The sequence below is a fragment of the Rhinatrema bivittatum genome, chromosome 1 (assembly GCF_901001135.1).
Source record: "Rhinatrema bivittatum chromosome 1, aRhiBiv1.1, whole genome shotgun sequence".
Taxonomy (NCBI): Eukaryota; Metazoa; Chordata; class Amphibia; order Gymnophiona; family Rhinatrematidae; genus Rhinatrema; species Rhinatrema bivittatum.
This window is the reverse complement of record NC_042615.1, coordinates 703175019-703190515: the sequence shown is the minus strand read 5'-3', so window position 1 is coordinate 703190515 and position 15497 is coordinate 703175019. Positions and strand designations below refer to the sequence as shown.

Sequence of the window (15497 nt, the reverse complement as noted above, 5' to 3'; positions counted from 1 at the left end):
AATGGCTATTTTGGTATAGGCAAACTTGGTAGTAGTATGTTGATGAGGATACCAAACCTTTGGCCACTATCTAATAAGGATGCAGATACTATAGATTTCAAAGTGTGAAGCATTTCGTATCCTTTCTTTTCTTCTGTACCTCATGTCCATATTAGAGAGAAACCTTATAAACATTGTATCCCAAAGAAGATTGCCACGTTCTCAGTCACTTATGTCAGGACTGTCAGTGTGCCCAATGTCATAGCTTTAAAGGGGGGTTTTATGCACTGGCAAAACCCCTGAGGTCAGCCTTGTAATGGACTGTGACTGTAACAACAACACTTTTAAAGGAAAGATTATTTATGCCAAAAGGATAACCCTCCCTCTATGAGTAGTGCAACACATCATAAGGGCAGCAGCCAGCACTTCACATGCAGTTTATGGCTGCTAGCCATGGCTTCAACCCTTGTTGCTGGACCTGGGCCACTAACAAGAGAGGAAATATGAGTCACGCTTGTCGACTCATTCTGTGATAGAGCACATCTTGGCTTATTGAAAAGTAAATTCCACTGTTTGGACAAAATGGTGAAGAGGCAGGCACCTTGCTGTATGACTCTCATAAATTAGTGAGATTGTGCTTGTCTGCTGTATGCTACATAATCAACAGCATATGCTGCATAATGTAGTAATCAGTAATGGCATTCCAACAGAGATAGACTCAGATCTTGAAGAGGATCCAGTGTGTGCCCCCCTGCCTAGCGCATCATCAGGAGAGCACACTGAGTGTGTGTCTTTTTGCCTTAATGTCTATATCTCACTCAGCTAGGACAGTGCAGATGGTGACCACTGTGTGGGTGTTCCAGAGCATTTTGTCCTGTTGTCATTATGTATACTTTTTTCCAGGACTTGATGTGATTAGGCTTGGTCATGGAAGTATAGCCTCTGCATGCCTGGTATATCTGAGGGAAAGGGAAAAAGGGGATGAGAGGAGTTATACAAGGTATTTTAGGGGAGAAGGAGGATTATGTTACCTTTGCATCCTTTACAGCCATAGAACTCCTCTTTACATAGTTTGTGTCATTGTGCATATTGCTGTTGCTGTTTGTTTTCAATGTGGGGCCAATAGTATGTACAGCATACTCAGGGAACACTGCTGGCCCACTAGCAAACAATGTTCTATCCGAATTTTGGGAACCCCACTAGATAACTCTGAGAGAGTATACCGGAAACTCTCTCAAAAACTACCTTAAGGGACCGGTCTCAGAGATCTAGCCAGTCTTCCTCAAGGATCAGCCCCACAAGGGGATTCTGACCCCAGGGAGGATCCCCGAAGCAACAAGGAAGGCTGTCTAAGAAAGCTGTGAGGGCAACAAAGTGGATTAGAAGCCAAGAATGTCCGATTAGAAACTTTTATTTATGGAGACGTATTCCTTTTTAGGTGAGCAAAAGCTAGGTGACAGGAATTGGGAGGCAAGCCTAAAAAGGAATACGTCTCCATAAATAAAAGTTTCTAAATAGACATTCTTGGCTTCTAATCCACTTTGTTGCCCCAAGGGAGGATCCCTTCAGCCTAACATAAGCCTAACTATGATGAGCCACGTTGTTTATGAGCTGACTTTTCAGGACTGTGTATTATCTGAGCTAAGCTGTGCTGCATTGTTTGTTTTGAATTTACTTTTTTTCACTGTAAATAATGTGCACCTAAGGAACAGCTAGAGTCTGCTTCCTTTTTCCTTTGCTCGAGTTTCCACATATGGTGGTAGTAGTGGGATCTCTTGCCTAAGTGGGAAGCAAAGACAAGAACCCACAGCCACAGCAAGAGAACAGGAAAAAAAATACCCTGCAGATTGGTTTGTTTTTTTTTCTTTTTCCTGGGGCCTCCCAATTCCTGTCACCTAGCTTTTGCACCACAGGCCAAGGGTGGTCAAGCAGTGAGTAAGGGCAGGACAGGGCAGTATTTTTGTTTTGTTTTGACCAGCTCTCCTATTCCAGGAGAGGTGCATTGTGTGGAGAGCAGCTCAGTAAGCCGGAATGATAAGAACATAAGAAATTGCCATGCTGGGTCAGACCAAGGGTCCATCAAGCCCAGCATCCTGTTTCCAACAGAGGCCAAACCAGGCCATAAGAACCTGACAATTACCTACTGGAGCAGGTGATCCAGGTCCTTGCTACCAGCTAGCAACAATTACAAAATGCCCAGCAATCACAAATTAATCAGCAGCAAGCATTGTGAGAGCAGCTGATGCAGCAGCATACAATTCTAATGCAGATAGCCCAAGCTGTGCAAATGGCCATAACCAGTCCACCTTCAGTATCACAAATACCCCATAAGATAAACCCTGAAGAAGTCCCAGTTGGCTTCTTGAAAACCTTTGATCACACAACACGACTGGCAGGTTGGCCAGAGGAGAAGTGGGCTACCTATCTGGGGAATTTAGTCACCGGGACTAGTCAAGATGCCTATCAAACAACTAATCCAGAAGGGAGGGCCACCTACCCGAAAGTCAAAGCAGCTATTCTAGGGAGAGCGGGGCTCATTTCAGAAGCCTACCAACAGCTATTTCAGTGGGGAATTCTACAGGCTGGAGAATACCTCAGACTTAAAGATGCCACCTGGAAGTGGTTGCACCTGGAAGGGAAAACAAGAGTGGAGGTAGCCAAAGCAGTTCTGCTGGAACAGTTCCAAGATAGCCATTGACTCTTCCATGTGGCAAAGGGTTTTGCGACTCCCAAGCCTTACAGTTGAAAAGGCCCTAGAAGTAGTGGTGCCTATCATCAGGCCCAGACCACATCTGAATCACCACGTTTCTGAGAGAAACCCCTCAACTTGGATAGTGGAGTCCTAAGAAGTCTCAACTGTCAGCAGCTCAGGTCCGGCTGGACTTTTCACTGCACCTACAATCCTCAGTCAGACCACCATGCTTCAGTTATGGAGAACGGGGCCATTTTGCCAGGGACTGTCTCCACAGGAAAGTTGAGGTGATGGACATTATTGCTGTAATCCCACACTTTTGTAACTTTATGAATGTCTCCAGCCAGGGAGTTTCTACATTCATGATCTTGGTCAAGCTAGATGGTGTTCCAACACAAGTATTAGTGTACTCTAGTAGTGTGAAAATGCTTTTTTGGAGTTACTCGGTGAAGCAAGTCCAAAATGACTACAACAAGGTAATGACCCTGGCATGAATTCACAAAGATCATTGACAATATCCAGCAAGCCAGTTATAACTGAAAACCCCGGCCAGCCAAGATATGTTTGAGAGTTGGGAATACTCCCTTGGCTAGCCTACCCCATGATCATTGGACGGGATTGTCCAAACTTCAAGTGTCTCTAGAACCAGCTTACAGCAGTTCATCCAGCCACAATTATGAAGAGTTGGAATTACCAAACTCTTTCCATTGGAGGACCCTGATACTTTTCATAAAGACTCTAAGACTCCTAAGTCCTGGAGACAAAGCCAACAAGTCAAATACACCTACGCTGCTAATTTAGAGGCAGTCGGGGAGGAGGGTTCAGAGTTGGAGGGAGAACAACCACCCATCTAGAATGTCTTATCTTATCGGAAAACCGGGGGTGATCCGAGGAACTTTAGGCAGGCTCAGTGGGAGGATGAATCCTTTAAGTGGGCCCAGGAGCATACACAAAAGGTGGCTGGGAAATGTAGTCCTTGGCGTGCAGCTTTCAGACCCGGTTCCTCCTTATTTTGTGATAAAAGATTTACTTTGAAGAGTCACAAAGGGAAGTGAGAAGGAGAAGTGATAAAATAACTCCTGGTTCCCAAACCTTACTGTCAGCAGGTCATGCAGTTAGCACATAGTCACCTTCTAGGGGGGGTCTCCTGGGGGAGGAAAAGACCCGGGAAAAGATACTAGCATAATTCTATTGACCAGGCCTTCATAAACAAGTCCAGTTGTATTGACATTCCTGCCCTACCTGCGAGCTAACAAAAGCCTGCCAGAGTATGGGCAGCACCTCTCATACCAAGGCTTATATTAAGGGACCCCTTTTGAAAGAGTGGGCATGACTTTTATGGGGCTACTAGAGATTTTGACTCAAGGAAATAAGTACATTCTCGTCATACTGTACTATGCCACAAGATATCCAGAGGCAGAGCCACTACGGAACATGAAGACCCCAACAGTGGCAGCTACCCTAATGGAGGTTTTTTTCATGACTTGGGCTGCCCAAGGAGATCTTGACGGATCAGAGTACGTCTTTCATTTCTAAGGTCATGTAACAACTCTGCACTGCTCAAGGTGAAAACTCTGTGGACCTCAGTGTATCACCCACAGACCGATGGCCTGGTCGAGTGCTTCAATCAGACACTCAAACAAATGTTCAGGAAATTTGTGGATGAAGATGGCAAGAACTGGGACGCATTACTAACCTATGTGCTGTTCGCAATCCACGAAGTACCACAGATCTCGATGGGGTTTTCCCTATTTGAGTTGCTATTTGGGAGGAGACTGAGAGGCATCTTGGACATAGCTCCTAGGAACTGGGAAGATGAAGCAAACCCTGGGCAGAACCTCATTGACTATGTCCTCCAAGTGCAGGATTGCCTAAAAAAAGGCTGGGGAGACAGTCTGCTTATGTCTAGAAAAGGATCAGAGTTCTCAAGCTCACGTTTACAATCATCCCACGATACAAAGAGTATTTCACTTGGGGGACCGTGTCCTTGTCCTCTTTCCATCATCAGAAAGCAAGCTGTTAGACCATTGGCAATGAAGTTTTGGAGAAAACAGAGCCCATGAATTTCAAAATAAAAGAAAACTCAAATCTACCACATAAATCTCCTGAAGAAATGGGCGGCAACGGAATGTAATGTGTACAGGAAAGAGAGTTTGGCTCAGAAGTAGGGCCTGAAGTGGACCAAGCCCAAACTCCTTTCAGAGAACAGCTGTCCACTATACAGACAACTGACTTAAAGCAGCTGGTAGAAAAAAACAAGGTGATCTTCTTAAACCTGCCTGGTCATACTCACCTGGTGCAACATGACATCATGTCTCCTGGAGTTGTGGTTCGGCAGTGACCCTATTGTATTCCCGAGCCTAGGTACTGCATCATTAAGACCGAGTTAAAGGAGATGCTCCAGCTCAGGGTTAAAAAAGGAGTCTTAACAGTGATTGGTCCTCACCCATGTTATTGGTGCTGAAGCCAGATGGTAGTGTAAGGTTCCGTATCAACTTTAAAAAGGTCAATAAGGTCTCAAAACTTAACACCTATCTGTTGCCATGAGTGAATTAATTGATTGAGCATCTGGGGTCGGCCCAGTTCATCTCTGCCCTCAGTCTTACCAAAGGGTATTTAAAGGTGCCTCTCGCGCCTTTGGCAAAAGAGAAGACTGCGTTCTCAATGCCTGATGGAATTTTCCAGGTCACTGAACTCCCGTTTGACTTCATGGCACCCCTGCAACATTTCAATGATTGTCAAGTACCTGCTTACACCCACATCAAGGGTATGCAGTGCCTACTTGGACAACATTGTAGTCTACAGCCCCAATTGGAAGGCACATCTTATCCAGTCTGAAGAGAAAGGGCTACAGCTAACGTGAAGAAGTGATTGCTGGGAGGGCAAGAGGTCCAGTATCTTGGCTACACCCTGTGGAAGGGCAAAGTCCATCCACAGACCAGGAAGATTGAGATGATCACTCAGGCACCAGTTCTGCAAAGGAAAGTGAAAGTGAGAGCATTCCTAGGCATTAGGGGATATTACAGAAGGTTTATTTCCAACTACTCAGAGAAGGTGGAGCCTCTCTCAAGTCTGTGGTAAAGAGAGCACCAGAGAAGATCCAATGGTCAGAGGAAGTAGCAAAGGTCTTCCGAGACTTAAGGGAGGTGATATGCTCTGAACCAATCCTGATAAGCCCAGACTTCACCAAACCCTTCACGGTGCTGACCGATGCCTCAGAAGTCTGCTTGGGAGCCATCTTAGTCCAGGAAAAGGATGGCCAAGAACATCCTGTGTCATACGTTAGCCGGAATCTGATGCCATGCAAGAGCATTACTCAACAATTAAGAAGGAGACCTTGGCAGTCAAGTAGGCGTTAGAGGCCTTGCGTTATTACCTGCTGGGATGACAGTTCATGCTCATAACGGACCACCAACTGCTCCTATGGATAAATAAGAATCAACTAGTTCAGCGTGAGAGTGATGAGACGGTTCCTGGCCCTACAGCCCTTCAACTATAAGATCTGAAATAGGGCAGAAAAGGAAAATGCCAATTGGATTTCCTGTCAAGAGAGGTGTCCCTTGTATGGGCTGAGCTGAGGTGGAGAGTATGTCCTTAAGGGACTGGCCACAGAGATCTAGCCGGATTTCCTTAAGGATCAGCCCTGCAAGGGATTCTGGTCCCAGGGAGGATCCCTTCAGCCTAACAAGTTGGCAGGATCCAAGAGGGTTAGAGAGGCCCCAGAGAGACCTACCATATGCTAAGACTTGCTGTGTCTACTGTGTATTACCTGAATTAAAGTGAGCCACGTTTTGTTTTGAGTAGACTTTTCAGGACTGTGTATTACCTGAGCTTAGTTGTGCTGCATTGTTTATTTTGAATTTCCTTTTTTTTTCACTGTAAATAAAATGCACCTCCTTTTTCCTCTGGCTGTGTCCAAGCTGCTACCACTCAAATTACCACAGTGACAAGCAAGCATCTAGTATTTGTCTATTACAAGCATGAATATTGGGATCAAAGGTGCCACATTGCAAGCATTGTGCCTCTAATGTATATTTTATGAATATGGTGATAGCATTTTCATGGATATGGGCCTTCTTGCAAAGAAGTGCCAGTAAAGCATAATGACTCTATGACCATAACAGACACCTTTGATAATAAGTTCTGAAGTTAGAGGCTATAGCAAGGAGGTAGGGGTTGGGTCTTCAAGACTAGTTTTGTGTGAAATGTTGAGTAGTTACTTATATTTAACAGTGATCTTTTTGCTGCCTGGTGTTTGCCATATCTCCAGAAGGCTCTATGATTATAATCGATAGGGTTCATATTTCATGATCTCTATCTGTAATGTATGAATGGCCATTTGTAGATGATGTGCTAATGCTTCCTGACACCACTTGATCTGTAGATCTCAGCATTCTTTGTCCTTTTTTGGAGTCTAAAGGGCACTCGTGGTGGTGGACGTGGTGACATTGCACTTGGGCAATAAATCAGTTGTGCAGAGGCAGAGGGTGAGTTTGACAGCGACAGCCAATTTTTGTGAGATATGTGGTAGAGATCAAATAACCTTCGGTGGAGAAGCCCTCAGAATGTCAGTATTAACAGCCAGTCTTGACACTTGCATGATATTGGAGGAGATAGTTTGTACATCTTTCTCCTCAATAAAAAACGACAGAGCTGGTGCAAGAATAGTTAAAGATATCGCCCTGGAAGTATGAGGAGGACCATTAATGCTAGTGTTGACATGGCCCATTATTATGAAATGCTCTGCTTTGGCCCTTGGCTGCATATTCTAAAGGCATAGAGTGCATCTCTGCATACAAGTCATTAAAAAAAATGTTGGGGGAAAATTGGAAATAAGTAGGATGCAGAACAGGAGCTTGGACCTCTATAGCTGAAGACCTCCTGCAAATCTAGAGGCTTGATAACATCCAGCATTTTAGGGGTATATTCTGCTATGTCTAAAGGGATGTCTAAATCTTCAGGGCAATGTAACTTCCTCTGTGAAGGTAGCAGAGTATGTGATGAAAAGGTCTGGGTCATATGGAATGTGGACATGAGTGAGATGTTTAAAAGTAAGGGCTGACAAGCTGAAACTATATAAAAGGGAGGACACTATAAACAAAACCACAGAAACGTTAACACCTTAGCACTAAAGTAAAACATGGCAGACCAGAGATTAGAGGGTACAAAATATCACCTATTTATTGGCAATCAATTGGTTTTCAAAACAAAGATGGGGACAATTTTCAGCCGCTGAATGGCTATACTTTTCTTCATCAGCAACCCTGTCAGCTTCTCAGGCAGTAGAACCACAGTCAACATGCATGGCCAGGTCTAACTGCACCCTGCTGGCAGCACATTCCACTAATCTTTCATATACCTTAGGTATCACTTCAGGGCATATATCCAGAGACGCTTCAGCCAGGCCAGGCCCAGCTGCTTGGATGGAATAGCACATGATACCCTGACAAAGGATGATTCTCCCGTGCTGGACTTCATTATTTCTGTCCATGTCTGGGCCTCTTTCCAGGAGGCTTGCCAGCCCCTCTGGCCAGGCCACAACCAGAAAGCCTGGGACTACTACTGGGTGTAGTACTAGTAGATGCCGGGCTGGAGGTTTCTTGCTGTGGAAGGCTTGTACTGCCCGCAGGCTGGTTGTGTTCAAATTATTAAAAGAAGCTGTCAGAGTGTTGAGTCTCTGGGAAAGTGTCCCTGTTTGAATCTGCTATGCCTGACACATCATATGCATTTCCTGGCAAAGGCTTTTCATGTCATAGTGGACTGGTCTGCTTTGCAGATGTATGTCATCTCTGATCCTGGACATTGTGTCATCTTGTCATCTGCCAGCTATGGGGGTGCCTGGCCTAGCAGTTTGGCTGGTACGTGGTGATCCTGTTGGCAGTGTATGCACTGCAGTTAAAGCTTGTGTTGCAGACCCAGCTGCTCCTCCGGTAAACCTGGCTGTCCTGCTTCTGCACACACCATGGTATGCTGGTGGCAATCAGTGTGCTGGTCTGCCTCCCAAGGAAGGTCAGGAATCAGCTTTGTAAAAGAAAGATCTGCCAGATTCTACTCTTTACTCTCTTGCTCCTGCTGCTCTGGCTCTACTTGGGCCCTTCCCTCTTGCTATTGCCATGCCTTCTGCTCCACCATCTCCTGTGTGGCCTGCCAAGTGCTGGGTCCTGTGAAAGGAAGCAGAAAGCTTATGAGTGAAGTGGACCACACTTTAGACGATCTATAATATAAGATACCGTATATATTCGTGTATAAGTCTCATGGATAAGTCGAAGGCATTTTTTGGGCCACAAAAGTAAGAAAATTGCTGTGTCCTGTGCATAAGTCTAGGGTAAAACCTAAAGAGCTTATGATTATCCCTGGTGGTTCACTCCTCTCTCTCTCTCCTGGCTATCCCCAGTGGTTCACTCCTTTCCTACCTCCCTCCTTCCCCAATGGCTATCCACAGGTCAATGCTAGTTTCCTCCTCCCCCCATAATTATTCTGATGACTATCCCCAGTATTTCACTCCGTCTCTCCCTCCCCCATGGCTATCCCTGCTCGTTCATTCTTTCCCTCCCTCCTCCTCCTGATCCCTGAACTCACCCGCTGCTAGCAGGACAACAACGGGAGTTTGAGGGCGGCCTGGGTTTCAGCCATGGGAATGAGATTGGTCTAACTGCTGTAGTCATCACAGAGGAGCAGAAGGAGTGGAATTAGCTGTTTGAGGCAGCTACAAGGGTCCCATGCCCCACGGCTGCAGAGAAAGTTGCGGCAGCTTGTGTTTCCCGGTGGTGAAGAGCTGTGTGCCGGGAGAGGAGGTGGAGTTAACACCCATGATCGAGGGTGAACTTGGGACTTAACTCACCTGCTGCTATCAGAACGATGGGAGTTGCAGATGTTCAGATGTGTCCTCCCCCGCGGGGTCCCACTCTCGCGCTTTGAACCACGTTCTAAGTGCATCAATCAGACAATGGAAAGGTAATGACAAAAGGGAAACAAGAAAAGACAGGACAAAACACCCAGGTAATTGAAAGCTGTACACTCCCCTCTCTCTCTCACCTCTTGTTCCTCTTTCCTCCATTAACAGATCAACACTCAAAAGAGCAGGCACGGGAAGTTGGTTTTTATATAGCAAGCAAATACTGCGCATCATTTAGCACAATGTGATAAAATACCGCTTCATAGGAAGTGAAAAAAAATACTACTTTGTAATAGAGATGAGAATCATTTTTTGAGTTCATGTCGTTCTTCGTTTTTCGCCCACCACAGGAAATGTCATTTTTTTTGCGGTTCGGGTTTTTTTTTTCACGAAAAATCGTTTTTTGGGTTAGTGTGTGCTAACAAAAACCATTAGATTTTGTTACGGTTTTGTTAGTTTTTGTTAGCGCGCAGATTCGTTCGCACTAACTCCCGTTAGTGCGCACTAATCCGAAAAATGAATTTTCGTGAAAAAACGGGAAAATATTGATCATTTTTCAGGCTCCCTGAAACATGCCGAATTGGACAATTTCATTGAAATTGTCCAATTCGGCAAAAACGAATGCACATCTCAACTTTGTATGGCATTTTCATAGCCAGGCCTCTTTGCCTTTCTAAATACCATGATAAAGATACGCTATTACTGTGCAGTGTTAGCTTATGTTTACTACAGCTTTGTGAATGAGGCCCGTAGGATTGTGAGCCCTCTGGGCACAGCGCAATTCCTACAATACCTAAAGGGCCTGGAATGCGGAATATAAAATAAACTATTTCCTACAGTGAGAAAGTGGATTTTCTTTCTTTCTTTTTGGATGGATAAGGGAGAAGTGTATTTTTGGGGAGAGATGTCTAAGAGTCAAGGAGGAACAAAACTGCTGATAATGCTAAAATAGCAATCTATATAGACGAGTATTGAAAATGAATAGGGCAATGATTACACAGCTCTAACAAAAGAGTAAAGAGAGTAGTACAGGAGAAAAAGCCCAGGGTAGATTTTAAAGTCGATACAACTAGATTGGTTTGAAGAGTTCAGGGTTTTATAAAAGATGGTTAGGAAGTGACATGTTTAATATTACAGACTTGAGTTATGGTGAAAGAAATTGAGAGCTTAAATAGGCCTAGCAATCAATATTGTAAGAAAAAAAAGTTGAATATTTCACAGAGAAAAGAACTATAGATAATAGGCATATAGGTGTAGGCTGTTTCAGATTCAAATGCAAAATGATTTCCTCTTCATATAGAGAATCTTTTATCCTGGAAACTTTAAAACTGGAGTAAGCTAATAGCTGATATTTTCAAATTAAGGGGGTGCCAAGAAAAGCAAATAAGTGATATAACAGGGAAGTATGTGAATGGAAATGGTAATGTAACTTAATGTTGGAGGTAAAGTGACCCTGAGACCAAACTATAAATAATATTAGAAAACAGCTCTTAAAAACATAAAAAAGATGAGTTAGAGAGAAATTAAAGCAGGATTGAAGAGATCCTGATATTAGCATCTTTCTGAAAGGTCATAGTGTTTTCATATACAGATGGTAGAAAGCTATTGACTTACAAAAATGTAACTGTTTCCATGCTTTAGTCAGAAACTATATGATCCCCAAATAGTGATGACCTAAATTTTTTTCTTTGAGGAGAACATTTGATAAATTGCCTTTAGATGAATACCTTGCATGCTAGCCATGGGGGGCATTTGATCCTGACAGAGAACTGTAGAGTTTACCTTTATTTCCCCATACTTCAGTAGCAGAGAGATCTTATTTAAATATGCACAAATCACTTATATGGCCATGCTTGCTAGGAATCAGTGCAAGAAAAGAGGAAAAATTAAAATGATTCACTCCTAGTGGAATAAAAACAACCATATTTAGAAGGCCTTTAGGGAGAACTGTATGCAGGAAATGAGAGAGAGATCACAGGCATGCAGAAATTCAGAAAGTTAAAATAAAATCTTTCATCCCCTTTGCTCTCATTGCATTATCAGCAACATTGCATATGGAAAAGGTAAAATCATTGCTGGGGGGGGGGGGGGGGGGGAAGTTGGCAATAGTTTCATCTTGCTTCTTTAGGTTACCAGCTCAGTCAGAAGCAGGTTATACTGGGCTATGGTACCATGAGTCTTAATTCACAGCTACCTGGGTGCACATTTTTAACTGTCTCTCCTCCACTAGATGTTGGTGTTATGTAATTACTAAGACCCCACACATCAAATTCCAGCACTGTCATGGAACCACCAGTCCCGTCCGTTCCCCCCCTCAAGCTGAGAGCCAAAGCTCTGATCAGAGCTTGGTCCTTTCACGGACAGCTGTCAGTATGAATAGACTAGTCAGTAGCCTGAATGGCAGGGCATCTCTCAGCTGTACCAGCATTTACTGTTCAAGGGGTTAGAGGTGAGGGAGTGAAGTTTGCAGGCAGGATATGGCCCTCATTGTGCTATCATTTTTTTTATATCTTGAGGTTGGGGAGGGCCTTTAGCATTCTACCAGTTTTATATATCTTGATATTGGGAGGGGGGGGGGGGGGGAATAGTTTTGTAGTGACCATAGTCTCCCATCAAGCCTCCTGTTGTATTATGAGACATCAGTGTGGTTTTAGCCCAGTAGATGAAAACACCTTTTGAGCCTTTAAACTCTTGCAAGCTTAATTACTTGAACTTAGAAGGTTGTTTTTCTGGTGGTGCCTGCTTCAATATGCAGGGTAATTGAATGAAGGTCCTAGTGACTTATCCACTTTAAACTAGGTTTCATCCTAAAAGTGTACTGCTTATGCATCCCAAATTCAGGTTTATGGTAATAGCAGACTTGCACCTTAATTAGGTGCAAGTCTGCTTAAGGAGTTATTTATTAACCTCCTTGCCTAGTTCACTTGCCCAAAAGGGAGAAGCAGCTCTTCTTACTTTGAATTGTAAGAGAACTATTGCCTTCTGTCTGGAGAAGACTGAAGCCCATGGAAAATTCTCCCAACATTTTGTTTCTTTTTAATCCCAGCAGACCTGGCAATGCACTGACAAAGCACACCGTTTCCTATTGAGTATCGTTCTGCATTTTCTGTTATGTCCTTAGAGGGGCAAGTCAAGACACACTATGTAGAATCCATGGTGACAGGCGTTACCAATCGAAAGTCGTCCTCCTTTAAATAAATTTACAAGGCTCTGACATGGAGTTATTTTATTTTATTTATTTCCTTTTTTATACTGCACATACAGAAAAAATTGATTAGAACAATTTACATCATAAAAAAATCGTAAAACAATATTAAAACAACACAATACAATCCAGAAAGACGCAAAAGCTAAGCAGAGCAACCAGACCTATTATATTCTTTGGTAGAGCCATGCCTTTACTTTCTTCCTAAATGACAAATAATTAGTCTCCAAAATAATGTCTAATGGTGCTGAGTTCCAAAGCATAAGCCCACACACTGAAAACATCCTATTTTTGAAACATCACCTTTTTACTCTTCTATCCCAAGCACTACAAATAGCGCCAATTACAGATCGTAAATTATGGCTTGGAACATGCCTCCTTACTAGTCTGCATAAATAACTAGCTACCTTATACTTCAGGGTCATAATCTTAAATTTTACTCTTTCCCTGATGGCGAGCCAGTGCATTTCATTTAGGAGTGGTCTAGCACTAAAGAAAAAACCCAGCCTAACTTCCATGTTCTACATTTCCTGGAGACGATGGATATTTTTCACTGTCACCCCTATCCGAGTCCCCATTACAATAATTGAACACTGTAGTTCACCCAACCCTGATTCTCTTTAATTGCCACAGTTTCAAAAACATCCCCTGCACCATCAATGAGATCAGACATTCAAAAGATAACATCATCTTGTATCCTTTGAGATTTTAAATATCTGGTGTACACATGCAAGAAATCTTTCCCAAATCCATCTTTGAAGGTCTAGATAACTCTGGCAGTAAAAAAAAAACATTTAAAACTAATTTATTTTCTGTGATCCATTCTGTGAGTATACTTAAACCTTCCTGTACCCTACCCAAAGATGTCATTAAATCCTTCTCCAGTGAACAAACCAATTGCACGTCATCTACATAAATATATCTTGTGAAACCTAAATTTAAAAAGTAAAGGGGACAGTGGAGATCCTTGAGGCACTCCACATTCCAAACAATAAGGAGCAGCCATCTCTCCTCTTACCTGCACTCCTATCTCCCAAGAAGGAAGAAATCCAATCCAAAATTCATCCCGACAAAGAATTCTTCATTTCACCCACAAATCATCGGGCTTCTTCAGGGGAAACTCTTATAATAAACCACCACCCTTCAAAAAATCAAAAAAAGATATATATCGTACCTGCTAGTACGATGTATCATTTGGGTAAGATAATTTGTGGTTATATGAGAGAAGATTTATATTATCCTTCATTTTTGTATACCTAAAGTGTTTCAAAAGAGCCATGAATGGCAGAACAGACAAGAGATGTGAACTATAAGTTAATGTGCTGTGTTAGTAGAGAGGTGCATGTGATATGTGCATGTTAACTAGTGTAACAGAGAGCTGATTGTGTGAAATAATGCTGTGTAATAGTGAAATTAGTCAGTGAGAGTGATTAATTTTACTAATAACATATTGCAGTATGACATTGCGATCTGTCCCCTCTGATCTTTTTGCTGTTCTGAGGATCCATTGTGCTGTGAATGTGAGTTGTATGATACGGGAAACAGGTGAATATCTGAGAGAGCTTTTGCATGTATACAGAAAGTGTACAGATTGTGTGGTGCGAGAGAGAAACAGGTCTAGGTATGAGATGGTATTGAACACTCTATAGGATAATGTAAGCCAAAGTGGTTTTTAAAAGGCAAACACTGCCATCCTCAGCAGGAAAAGCAGCCCTGGCCCTTTAAAGGTGTCCGTTTAATAATAAGTTAAAAATATTGTGCTTTTAGTTTAGTTTTGGTTTTGATGTGTGTTTTAGCTGATCAAAGTATTTATTTAATCCGTTGTAAATCCTACATTTCCTTATATTCAGTGTGGATTTCAACAAGGAAGGATTTGTTCCAGCTGCCTTTTGCATTTTTCAGAAAAGGGAAAAAAGGTTTGAATAAGTCAAAATTGCTCTCATAGAAAGTAATGGGAGTTGTGTGACTGACCTAATGAATCTCACTGTAATACAATGAGCTGGATTTTAAGAATTAGGCGTGGGCGTAGATTTGTGCGCGCAACCCGGTGTGCACAAATCTACACCCGATTTTATAACATCCGCGCGCATGTTATAAAATCCAGGGTCAGCGCGCGCAACGGGGTGCACAGTTGTGCAACTTGTGAGCGCCGAGCCGTGCAGCCTTCCTCCATTCCCTCTGAGGCCACTCTGAAATCAGAGTGGCCTGGGAGGGCACTTTCCTTCCGCCCTCCCCCACCTTCCCCTCTACCTAACCCGCCCCCAGCCCTACCTAAACCCCCCCCCCCCCTTACCTTTAATTCATAAGTTGCACCTGCCTCCGGGCAGGCGTAGCTTGCGCGCATCGGCCAACGGCCGGCCCGCGATCCCAGGCACAGCAGCAAATGGCTGCTGTGCCTGGAGGCTCCGGTCACGCCCCGGACCACCCCATACTTTTTTCAAGCCCAGGGACATACGCGCATTCCAGGGCTTGCGTGCAGCGCACAGGAGTGGGTTTTCGGGGTTACGTGCGTTATATAGACACGTAGCCCTTTGAAAATCTGCCCCAATGCCTTTAATTTAAGACTCTTAACTTCTAAAATAATTAAACATAAAATATACCTCAATATAATATACTCCCTTGTAATATAACACGCTGCAATCTGCCTTGGAGCAGCTGACCAGGCATGAAAAGTGGAATAGAAATATTAAATTACTCTTGCCTCTGTTTGAAGTAAATATATTTAA

The 15497-nt window shown here is 43.3% G+C and overlaps 1 protein-coding gene and 1 long non-coding RNA gene across 7 annotated transcripts in view; one reads left to right on the top strand and one right to left on the bottom strand.

The window, feature by feature from the left end:
• MAST4 (microtubule associated serine/threonine kinase family member 4) overlaps nucleotides 1–15497 on the top strand; it is a 963205-nt gene that overhangs the window by 927943 nt on the left and 19765 nt on the right. The gene's annotated exons all lie outside the window — the stretch shown is intronic.
• On the bottom strand, nucleotides 7836–13911 carry LOC115075514. Its single transcript, XR_003852541.1, has 3 exons — nucleotides 13790–13911; nucleotides 9513–9597; nucleotides 7836–8832 (listed from the first exon to the last, which is right to left on the bottom strand). It is a non-coding gene; the product is annotated as an uncharacterized LOC115075514 (long non-coding RNA).